The sequence below is a fragment of the Leptinotarsa decemlineata genome, unplaced genomic scaffold (genome assembly GCF_025532065.1).
Source record: "Leptinotarsa decemlineata unplaced genomic scaffold, Ldec_3_MD MMD2_tig00026314_RagTag_RagTag, whole genome shotgun sequence".
Classification (NCBI taxonomy): domain Eukaryota; kingdom Metazoa; phylum Arthropoda; class Insecta; order Coleoptera; family Chrysomelidae; genus Leptinotarsa; species Leptinotarsa decemlineata.
Genome location: NW_027412684.1, coordinates 16,677,127 through 16,689,421, shown reverse-complemented (window position 1 = coordinate 16,689,421; position 12,295 = coordinate 16,677,127). Strand labels below are relative to the sequence as shown.

Here is a 12,295-nt window from a genome sequence, read left to right as displayed (position 1 = left end):
TTTTGTTTCAGATGATCAAGGACTACTAAAATTGACGAAGATAAATCAATTTGAGAGTGACGTAATCATTACAAAGTGAGTAACAACGAGAATAGCAGTCGATGATATATTTTTCAACATCATAATTGTTCTGATGTTTATTTTTACGGCAGTAATGTTTTTGATGAATGCTTTGCACAGTCAGTACAATTAGTATATTCTAAATATGAGATTTAAAAGCCCATTAGGTCTGAAGAGTATGCTTTTAGAGTGATAATATTATTGTTTTGAAAACAAACGCTCATATTGTTGAGTTTTTTGCGATGACACTTTCTATTATGTCACGTTTTCATCTTCTCAGTGATGGAAACACACTATGTATTAGGATATTAGTCTCGCTGAATTTAATTTCACAATCTGTAAACCCAGAAGAAAAGCCACTATGTTCTATTTGTCTTCTCCAAGCTAAGGGACCAATTTTTACCTTCAGCTGTCAATAAATATTTGACAATCATCTGGAAAATATTCAGAATGGCCTATTCTTTCTTCCTAACTGTCGGCATGAAATTAAATTATTCGGGTTGAGATTTCCAATACCAAGGACTGAAGAATGTATAAACAAACCGGATTCATTATTGTGAGCTACATTCGTCTTTTCACTTCTTCTCGAGTATCTACAGTCTTTTGACATTTTTTAACTGGTCCTTTCTTCATTAGGAAGGCGGGTTCCTTCTTGATGTTTTCAAATTTGACTGCTTCTGCAGAAAGACGTTCTTTTACCAAGTCTGTTGTAAGTTGAGCACCACAATTTTCCAAAGCCATGATTAACGGTTTGTAATAATCCGGAAGACTTACAAAGATAAGTGCAGCTAAGACACCATTTTTTATTTCGAGGTCGGTTGCTTTGAGTTGTTAAGCTAACTTTACTTTTTTAGAAAGGTAATCATCCATGCCTCTACAGTCATTGTACTTTATCATTACCAATTGTTCGATTAAAGCAGCAACTCTTGAAAATCCTTTGAGTTCAAAGATTTTGGCTAAGCGATCTCACACTTCTTTGCTTGTTTTCAATTCCCTTAGTTCAGTGTAGATATGAGTTTTCACACCAGGCAATAGTGTTTGGTGTGAAAATGGATGCAAGTGCTCGTTTACTTTTACCGTCAAAACCGGCTTCTTTGTCATCTTTTGTTCCATCTACATATTCCAACAGTTCGCAATTGATGAGATGAATTTCCATGGCGTACTTCCAGTCGATATAATTTTCACTTCCCTCGAGTTTTTCGAAACAAGCTGAGACGGCAGTATTTGATATGGACATTTTATCAGGAACAGGTATATCCAACTTATTCTGTCTTCTAATTGCAGTACAAGAACAACAGAAATGTTCAAATGTGCAATTCTGGGCACATAACCTGATACAATTAGTATAAGATTGAATATAATTAATTATACTTGATGACTTTTTTGGAACGTATATTTTGACAAGTAAACAAACTCGAATGTTTTTAAATAACAACTACAACATTGTTATATACAGTGGGGCTCATCTATCATACAGGAACAATCTTCATTCTGCAACAAAGTGCCTGCATGGCTCATCTTGATCCAACCACTGTTCTGAACGCCTCTTGTTGTGAAATATCCACTTTTAATCAAATGTGACGATCCGGGTACTTTTGGTCGCTCAAAAGGAAAGAAAAACAGTCCTCGAAACGTAAGAATGCATTTTTGTCTATCGTTTCGGTCTGTTTTGGCTTCGCTTCGGTTCAATTTAATTCATAGAGAAAAATTGGTAAAAAATCGCTCAACTACATTATAAAGTAATAAGCTGAAAAGAAGCAAAAAATACACATGACATTAGAACAGACAAAATTAATAGTTACATTTCACAATTTTCCTGTCTCAAATCTAATGAGGGTGTTTCATATTTTCAACTTTTTATCAGTTTTAGATTGAAACGTGCATGAACCTGTCTCTGAATATTGAACAGGAGGTAATTTTGGAGGAAACCTGAATTTTAAAAAAAGGTTGTCATCGTCTTTGGTTTCCTTCGATTATATGATAGTAGTTTCGATTCGATTTTACGTAAAACTTTGTTTCGTATACAACAGCACTGATATACAAGATGGATTTGCCGAAGGTCTCTGTTTTGATAAATGCCACAGTGAAAAACTGTGTGACAGTTGTATTCAAGGAAAACAAACTAGAATGATTTCTGATGATTTCACCTGAAAAACATTCGTTTATTTCCTGATTAACAAAAATGAGGTGTTGAAGAAAATTAAAGAATTTTCAGCAAAGGTATTCAACATCAAACAACGCACTTCATAAGTGCAAAAATCCACCAAAAAAAGACAATGGTTACTGTATGGTGGTCAGCGGCTGGCGTGATTCACAGTAACTTTCTGCGACCGGGTCAAACTATCACAGCAGACTCTTATTGTGAGAAAATCGACGAAATGTACCAATTATGTTCCACGACAACGCCTGTCCGCATGTTTCACAAATCACCGTCCGAAAATTAAACGAATTGAGCGTCGAAGTTGTGCCTCATCCACCATTTTCCCCAGAGCTTTCGCCAACCGACTTCCATATTTTCAAGCACTTTCATATCTTTCTCACTTGTAGAATCTTCGACAACCAGAACTAGGTGAAGACGGCCTTTGTCGACTTCATCGAATCCTGACTACACAATTTTTATGCAGACGACGATTAATCGACTTGTGTTACGTTGGAAAAAGTGTTTTGATACAATAGACGCTTATTTCGAATAATGATTAAGTGTAGACTGATATATTAGAGTTTAAATTAGACTCGTAAAAACGGACAAAACCGTTGAAACAGCCTAATATAAGACGAATAGCTGTAATTTTGTTCTTGAAGAAGTAGGATATAAAGAAAAACCTTGACAATTTGAAAGGAATACTTTTAATTATCACTTCCTCTCACGCCTCACCTCGATAGTTTACCCCAGTCACATATTTACATGGCAATACCATCTACAACTATGCCAACTGCTTCATCTAGATTTTCTTGTTGTCTTTGCTGGCCTACAATTCCATTTCACAAACGACGACAACTTGACGCTATTCCACAAACATAAAATATAGCAATAATGCAACTCTACATAAATTATCGTGTTTTACATTCCGAGAAAAAAAAATGTATCGGTCACGTGTAAATTGGTTACCTTAGCGCGAGCCGATAGAAGTGTTGTAATTATACGAGGCAATCAATGAAATACGAGCGGTTGGGAAAAATAATTTGCCCCGGAATTCACATGGTTTAATTTAATAACTACGCGCTGGTCTGACAGGTACTTTCTAAATCAGAATACACAGTTTTTGATACGGAAGTCGTACCGAATTCTTAGAAAACAAAAGCGCAGATGATGTTGTTACACACAACAGGTTGTTGTGATTGCTGTAGAGGGAGTCTTGTTAGTTGAGTTACATTAAGTTGAACGAATCAATTTTTATACTTATCAAAAATTAAATTAATTTTAGTTTTGATCTGTGTGTGTGCGCCTAAGCTTTTTTTGTAGTACCCCAGGGATCTATACTTGGGCCACTCTTATTCCTATTATAAATATATCAATAATGTAGACAGGAAAATAGCATATTCTGCAGTAACTGCTTATGCAGATGATATTAGTTTGTTGATATCTGCCAAAGCGACGAATGAATCAACACGAAAATGTGAATATACTCTGGATTTAGTTTCAAACTATTTCAATAGTCACGACCTGTTTTTCAATGTAAAAAAAAACTCAATTAAATGATATAGATAAAATACTTTGTCTAAGTTCCACTTACTTGATGTATTGATATTAATACGACCAAGGTTTCGGTTTTTACACCATTCTCAAGTATTCTGAGTGTTAAGATACTTGAGAATGGTGTAAAAACCGAAACCTTGATCGTATTAATATTAATACATCAAGTAAGTGGGAATTAGACAAAGTATTTATTCATTTAATTGAAGATAAATTTCCATAAAATAAATAAGTCATCAATATCACAAAAGTTAATCCGCTTTCACAACTATCAAAATAAATCCGATATTCAGGTGACTGTTAATGACTCTACTTTGAGAAACACCCATGATGCTGTTAAATTCCTAGGCATGCAAATGGATGAGAGTCTTTCTTAGAATGAGCACTGTGATCAAGTAGTTTCAAAATTGAACTCTATAATCTATCTTTTCATTAACTTGAGAAATGTTCTCAACATAAACCAACTTATGGCATGGCTGTTTATCATACCCAGGTCGAATCCAGATTGCGCTATGGTGTATGTTTGTGGGACAACTTGACAAAGAGTATGTATTTATCCTACAAAAAGCTATCCTACTCTGTTTGATCAATGTTCCTCGAAAGTATTCATGCAGAAACATTTTCGCTACACACGAAAGTTTAACTCTGGTTGGATTATATATTTATGAGTTGTCAGTTTATGTTTTCACTAACAGGAATGACTTCAATCTCAATAGCGATATTCATGATAAAAACACTCGGCAGAAGCAAATGATACACGTTAGATTGGCTAAGTATTAAGATAACTCAAAGTGCACCAAAACGTATAGGACCCAAAATTTACAACTGTTTACCAAATAAATTGAAGTCAATATGCACAGCCTTTCGTTGTTTAAAAAAAAATTGAAATCATTTCTGTTAGAAAGATGTTTTTAAATATAAAAATGTCATTTGCTACGCTGTGTATTTTCCTTGTACATTCTTGTATATGTATTTTTTTTTGTCAATATAAAGAAATAAATAGTTTGAAATAACTACTTTTATATGAAAATTGGATTATATAAAAAACACGTTTTCTATTCAGTTTGTACTCCTTATTTTACTATGGTGTAAAGATGTATAACCATCCGCCGAGCTACTCTAAAGAGACAAATATTAACCCAATCAATACAGGAAAATAATCAATGAATTTTTAAGTAGCGAACCCTATTATAGTTTGAATAAGTTCCATACCGTGCGTGTTTTATGTGTGTATTTGTTTCAACCATTAATTGTTGTTTTCATTCAGTGTTTTTCATACTTTAGTTTAATGTACACTATATTTTCTTTATATTTTTATATTCATAGGATATTCAAGTATTTTATTTTATACCTACTTACTAGCTTTGTCAACAGGATTTTTTTCTTCGGACAATAAAGTCTCATGAAATTTTGTACACATGTTCTTGAAGTATTAGAAATAACATAGGATACTTTTTATTAAAAAAAAAACAATTATTTTTTATGTGAGATAAAAACATTGTTTGTCAAAAAATCTCAAAATCTAGCTACTTTAACGTCATCTAGCATTCCAGTAATAACCCTTTGTACCGTAATTGCGTCGCTCTGTATTATTCACAGTCACGACAATATTCAATCCAATCCAGCTGACTATAGTTTCAGCTGTTTGTAATTTTTCTATATTTATTGTTATTTTCTTCTGTCACCCGCGAGCGAAGCCGCGGGTGAAAGCCAGTTTATTATATACATTAAACAACAGCAAGAACTTTAAATATGACTTCAATTAATAGCAGGGGAGCCCACGATGCAAAATGGGGATTTACTTGAGCGTCATTGAGACATATTAGGTTGCAAAGCTTAGATGATAAGAAGATAAAAATGTTATTTAATATATACCTTTTCATCGGTGGGGGAAGCGGCTATAGATTTTCAAATATGTAAAAAAAAACTGTTGCATGGACATACTCGAGCGCGTCAGTTATTGATAGCATCAATGTCCTACGTAATATTAATAATGTTGGTATGTTAATCTGATCCTCTGCATGATGTGAGTGGTTGTACGTAAGGGTTAAAAGTGAAAAGAAAAAAAATTCAATCGAGCGCGTCATATTTTCTAAGGGGGTGTTAAGTGCAACAAAAAAAATATCTCATTCAATAATCTGACGATTTCAATCTGACGATTTCAATCTGACGCAAACTCACGGCCATTATTATAATGTGCAAAAAAATTTGCCATTTTCAAATACTCAAGCACGCCAGATTAAGATATATATGGTTCATCTCTATGTTTTAGACGTGCTGTCTCATAATCTGACGATTATCTAGAGGGATTCGCTTAATCTGACAGAAACATTTTTTTTTTTAAATTCATTGAACTCAATTGAAAAGCTCAGGAAAGAGCATGCAAACAAATAAGTGTATGTTTTTTAAGTAGAATACTTAAATTTATAAGAAAATAATTTTTAAAAAATGCTCAAAAAAATGTAATTTTTTATAATCAATTGATTAATTATTGAAGAAAAGAGAAATGAAACATTTTAAGTTTTCACTACTTTTATTTGTAACTAACATTACCGCAGTTTCGTCCTATATGGACATTTTCAAACTTATATAAGGTAAGGTAAGGTAATTTATTCAGGTAATTCAGGTAATTTACAGAAAAAATTTTACAAAAAGGGAAAAAAAGAAGAATGAGGTAATAAACCACTGTGAGTCACCTAAGCAAGCTTGTGATGTGATTCTCACAGCGGTATTACGATATATATATAATATTTATATAGTACAGTATTCAAACGTCTAATTTAACTTCTATAACATGTATTACATAGAATGGCGAGATATAGTTAGTAGCAACCCTGTGCAGGTCTAGAGGATTTGTTACAAAATCTACGTTGTTTAGGTCAATATGTATTTAGAAATAGGTCTTTTATTTTTTCATGATTTTGTTCTATAAAGCACTTTAGTTCTTTTTTCAACTTATAGTTCTTAGTGATATTTTTTATATGTGGAGGCAACATATTAAAGAGTTTGGGACCGTAGTAACTCATAAATCTTTGAGTATGATTTTTTTTACATAATGGTACCACTGTGTTTCGCTTGGCTTTAGCACGAGTATTGTGAAAGTGTGGTAATGCTGGTAATTGAGATTTCATCATCCATAGTAAGCAATGGTAGGTATATAGTTTTCTTACATCAAATAATCCTGTCTCCCTATAAATTGCTTCCGTGGAGTACCTCTTGTTTTTCTTAAGTAATATTTTTAATAACGTATTTTGCATGACCTGTAGGTTATGTAGATAAGTTTTGCTCAAGCCTCCCCATGCTGTAATGCAGTATCTAATAATTGATTCTGCTAAGGAATCGTATATTATTAATAAAAGTTTATTATTTAGTACATTCCTCAGTTGGTAGAATTTATACATGAGCTTTCTAAGTCTTTTAACGGTATAGTCAATGTGTCTATCCCAACGCAAATATTGATCCAGCATTACACCAAGATACTTTATGTAGCATGTTTTTTGTATGGTAGGACAGGAGCAACCAGGAAAATGATCACACTGGAATTTATGAATCACAATTTTATCACGGACTGGTTGGTCTTTTGAAGTTGTAGTGAATGCCACAAATTTAGTTTTACTGATATTCAGACTGAGACGGCTAGCATTTAGCCAGCAATATAGAATTTTTAAACTATTTTCTGCTGTTTCATAGACTGCATCCCATGTGTCACCAACAAAAAGTAGTGCCGTGTCATCAGCATAAGAAGTTATTTGTGCTTCAATATTTTCAATTTTAAATATGTTATTGATGTATATTAAAAAAAGTATGGGTCCAATCACTGTTCCCTGAGGGACGCCAATGGTAACGGGTAGTGGATTACTAAATGCGTCGTTAATTTTTACTATTTGGTTTCTACCTGAAAGATAATTTGAGAATAACTTTAATGCGATACCTCGAACTCCTATTTCTTCTAATCTATCTAACAAAATGTTGTGGTTGACAGTATCGAAAGCTTTCGCGAGGTCTAAAAATACTGCGATACTCTTTTTGTTCTGGTTACAACTTTCTATTATATCACCAACCAAGAGGTTAACGGCGTTTTCAGTAGATAAGTTCTCGCGAAACCCGAATTGTCCTGAAGATACAATATTATGTTTTTCAATAAACTGTATAAGTCTACTTTTTAAACATTTTTCAAAAATTTTAGCGAAATTATTTATAATAGTTATTGGCCTATAGTTAGTTGCAAGTTTTTTGTCACCACTTTTGAAAATTGGTACAGTAGTGGATTGTTTAAACAAATCAGGAATTGAACCTTCCATGAAACATAAGTTAATTATGTGGCAAAGCGGATCTAAGAAGAAAGTGTGAAATTGTTTTATCACGTCAACTGTAATTCCATCAGGTCCAGCAGAAGTGTTGGTTTTTAAGCTAGATACAGTTATAGTAATTTCATTTTTTGTTACCGGATGAAGAAATAATGATGTTTTCAAGTGAGGTTTATTTCTGTTGGAAATTTCGGGGAAAATATCCTTATATATTATATACGTTCGAAAATGTCCTTATAGGACGAAACTGCAGTAACGTTAGTCACAAATAAAAGTGGTAAAAAACATAAAAAGTTTAATTTCTCTTTTCTTCATTATGATTTCCTACCATGTAGTAACGGCTACATCCATCAATTAATTGATTAATTAATCATCATCTTCATCACGATCGAGTCTCTGTGATCAGCTGTGATGGCTTCATGGCAACAGAATTCAGAGTGAGGACGGAGTGAGAGAGTAATAGATAGAGAAAAAGTGAATCGAGTAAGAGAATAGAGGAATAGAAACTGGAAGAGAAAAATATAGGTGTCTCACAGCTGCACGCATTAAACTTCATCGACGAATTTTTGTTATTTCGGCTTGCGTAAATCGTCAGATTATATATTTATCGTTATCCTTGAATTATTTCCTTCAAAATAAAAAAAAATAGCTACGCTCGAGAATGTCGAAATGACGTTATTTTCTTACAACTTTGCGCCCCTTTCTTTACGTCACTCTCAAATTGTCAGATTACTGGAATATACACTTTTTAGCAGGTAATTAACTCAACCTATCTTAATCTGACGCGCTCGAGAATTTCTGATGATCATTTTTTTTTACTAATCTGATCCTTTATCCATCACAGGCGGCCTTATATTTGGTGGAGGTACAAGGTATACTCCTGTATATTAATCTGCCGCGCTTCAGTAAATCCCGAAATCCCTGCTTATAGAAATATCAAATTTATCTATTTTATTACGAAAACACTACAGTTGTACAAAAAACTTTGTATGATATTTGTATTAGAAGTAAGTTTTATTTTGTTCGTGTTTCACAAAACTTATCGTAAAAAATACGCCACCGAGAAATTTACAATTTCAAGATTTATTCAATTAAAATATAACTAACCAATCCCACCGGAGACTTCCTAATTTCCGAATTAATTGACTGATTATTCTCGGTCAATTAAAGCAGTCGACTTTTATTGAATTTCTTCATCGATGCCAGTGAGAATTATCAACGCTTGATTTCCGTTACGTCAAATAATGTTATTTTACTTTCAATCGTAGGAACGGGAAGCAGTTGATTGACTTTTACTGCGTTCACACGTGACACTGGACACACGTTTATAGTTTTTATTGCATAACGGATAATTTTTTCATTCTCGATGTAATTATTACTCCTTACTATACTTCATCGATCATATAAAAATAAGTGGATTCTTGGCCAGGCTAAGATAAATTGAAAATTCAAAAATGACACCTGTTTTCTGAATTTAACTTGGTGTAAGTAAAGTGATTTTCATAACTATAGATAGGTTGGTCGATACTAGTAATTTATGTGAAAGCTATTTTCCGGGTTTTTGTCCGTGGTCTGCAGGGTTTTATGCCTCACGTTTCGTCTACTACTGCGGTAGACATTATCAAAGGCGATGTGGTTACGGTTGCAGTGCCCCAATTGGTTCTCGACTTGTTGCTCCCTTTGTTCTAGGCGCATCAACTACTATCCTGGTATTTGACTGTGGTTTTCAATCATTATTAGTGAGCGTGGTTTGGTTTCTCCCAATTGACCTTGTATCTGTACCTTTGAGGACAGGTAGCCAGGTTTTATCAGTGTTCATTGCCTCTTCGTTTCTATAGAAATTATCCCTGTATTTTTGAATTTCAATTGCCTCTCTATAGACTCTTGGATGATGATTTTGGGTTTTATCGAATATTTTTGTATAATGTTGGCTGCAGCTGATTTGCCACAGCTGCAACAGGAGAGAGAGGTAATTATAACGTTGGTTGAGAGAGCACGAACCTGAGAATCTTCCTTTTTTTAAGAACAAAACACAAGCACTACAGGAAAATCCTTAAGGAGCTCTCAGAGCGATGCCTGTGCAAAAGTAGCCATTCACATTTGATTTAAAACGCTGGATATTGAATACATTTGGAAAAACGTGCTTAGGAAGTTTATTTCACATAAACGCAGTTTTCCAGATGAAAGAGTTCTTAAACAGTGAAGTTCGAGGTGTACTGAGTTGAACCTCAAAACGATGAGCAGCCACAGTCCGTCGCGTAGTTCTAATATGTACCGTTCTTGGTGGAATCAAATGTGCCAAGTCACTTGAACACCTCTCGTGAAAGAAGAGAGACAAATCTCCAACATTTCTTCGATGTTCCAGGCTATCAAGGTTGCACGTGATGTTCTAGTCTCCAATCAGGCGGATGGCTCTTTTCTAAATGGATTTCAGCAGCTTCAGGGTATGTTTGGGAGCAGAGCTCCATACATGAGAACAATACTCCAAAGAAGGTGTGTTCTGAACTTTATAAAGCATCAACAGTTGCAGAGTTTTTTTTAATGGGAATAAAAGAGTTAATGTAATAATAATAATAACTTTTATTTCCTTTAAGTTAGAGTACAAAGTATCGAATTTTAACGTATAGCTCTTTAGAATAAATTTCGAGATCGACCGCACTAGCCTAGGCAAAATTGCCTGTCTTCCATGTGCTCGATCAGAGAAATTTAGAGTTAATTGTACATTGTTTGACATGGTGAGTAATCAAAATAAACTATATTTCTGATATTGATATTTTAGGTTGATTTTGTATTCAGTATATCATAATATTTCTTAGAATAATTCTTAACATATTTTTTTGTTTCAATATTGTATTTCTTCATTTTTGAAATCTGTTTTAGGTCAATTGGTAAGGCATTAAAAAATATTTGAACAACGCAATAAGGTAAAGGTGCTTCTACACTATGTCGATTTACTCCATTTTTCGAATATGTTGAACATGCTTATAATAAATCACACAAATTGATCAGTACTGTACCTATAATGACTATTGAAAGTATATCAGTAGACACAGTTATCATTAACTCAGACTTATTAATATTCTGCAATCGGAACGTCCATAGTTTGTCGATGGACACAAATCGCTTTTTATCTGGCCTCTTCCATTAAAAAAATTCATTATCAATACAAGAGAATATTTCGTATCTGAAACTTAAAGCAGGAATGGTGTTATAACACTGAAATATTCAGAGTTTATTTCATGTTACATTTCGGATTATAGTCCTAAGTAAAACTAAAATATCAATTCAACGGAATACGATAACTTAAGTATCTTGAGAGAGCTTCGAGATAAAGTTCATAAATTATAAATAATTTCCATAAACGTATTAGTCTCTATCTATATTGTTGATGGCATAACAAACAAAGACTCTGGCATCCATCGTCAGGTCAATGGCATGAATGAAATTCCGAGAATAACTACGTTAGACGTTATTCGAATAATTTAATGATCCCAAAATTCTTTGGTTTCACTCATATCAAGCTGATTCGTTATCAAACTGAATAAAGAGATGAGGAGACACGCATTGTAGTGGTGGTTTATCTAAATTCGTTGATACAAATCTATAAAAACAGATACATCTTCTAATATATATAATAATAGTAATTATTATCATTATTATTACGTACTAATCGGTGAAATAGTTTCTTCGACTACTATTCGACCACCACCTACAATTTTTTGTTAATCCCCAACAATTGCAATTTTATTTATAATTTCACATATTTATATGTGATTCTTCTTACAGAAAAACTACGTATGACCCAAATTTTCTCTTCTCAAAAAAAAATAAAATAGTTTCAACATTACCTAATATCGATGAAGTCAACTAAACGTGAGAAACCAGTAAGATAATAATTGGCATCTGCTTCACAGACTCCTCAGAGAAGTTGTCAAGACACTTATTCTATAGTTATTTATAGATTATAAGGATTGCTTTTGATTCCATTGAGTCGAGGATGAATGTCTTTGTCTTTGTATTGTATTTCGAATCGAAGTGATCTTCAAGAGTTATTTTCAGAAATATTACTTTCCTGAGTTGTATTTCGGATAAAAAAAAGCAGTATAAAACGATTAAATGGTAATAATAAAGCAATTTGGCAAGGAATTCGGACAAGAAAAGCTGGCCTCATCTTCGTCCTTCATTTTCAAAAAAATCAAATATATTGATTTTTGTATATATTTCTTCAATCCCA

The 12,295-nt window shown here is 33.3% G+C and overlaps 1 protein-coding gene across 5 annotated transcripts in view; it reads left to right on the top strand.

Annotated features, from left to right (window-relative positions):
- Positions 1–12,295, top strand: part of LOC141485298 (uncharacterized) — a 114,851-nt gene that overhangs the window by 32,266 nt on the left and 70,290 nt on the right. For all 5 annotated transcript variants that reach the window (XM_074181715.1, XM_074181712.1, XM_074181714.1 and 2 more), the window contains exon 2: positions 12–75. The gene's annotated coding sequence lies outside the window, so the exon portion shown is untranslated. The remainder of the gene's footprint in view (positions 1–11; positions 76–12,295) is intronic.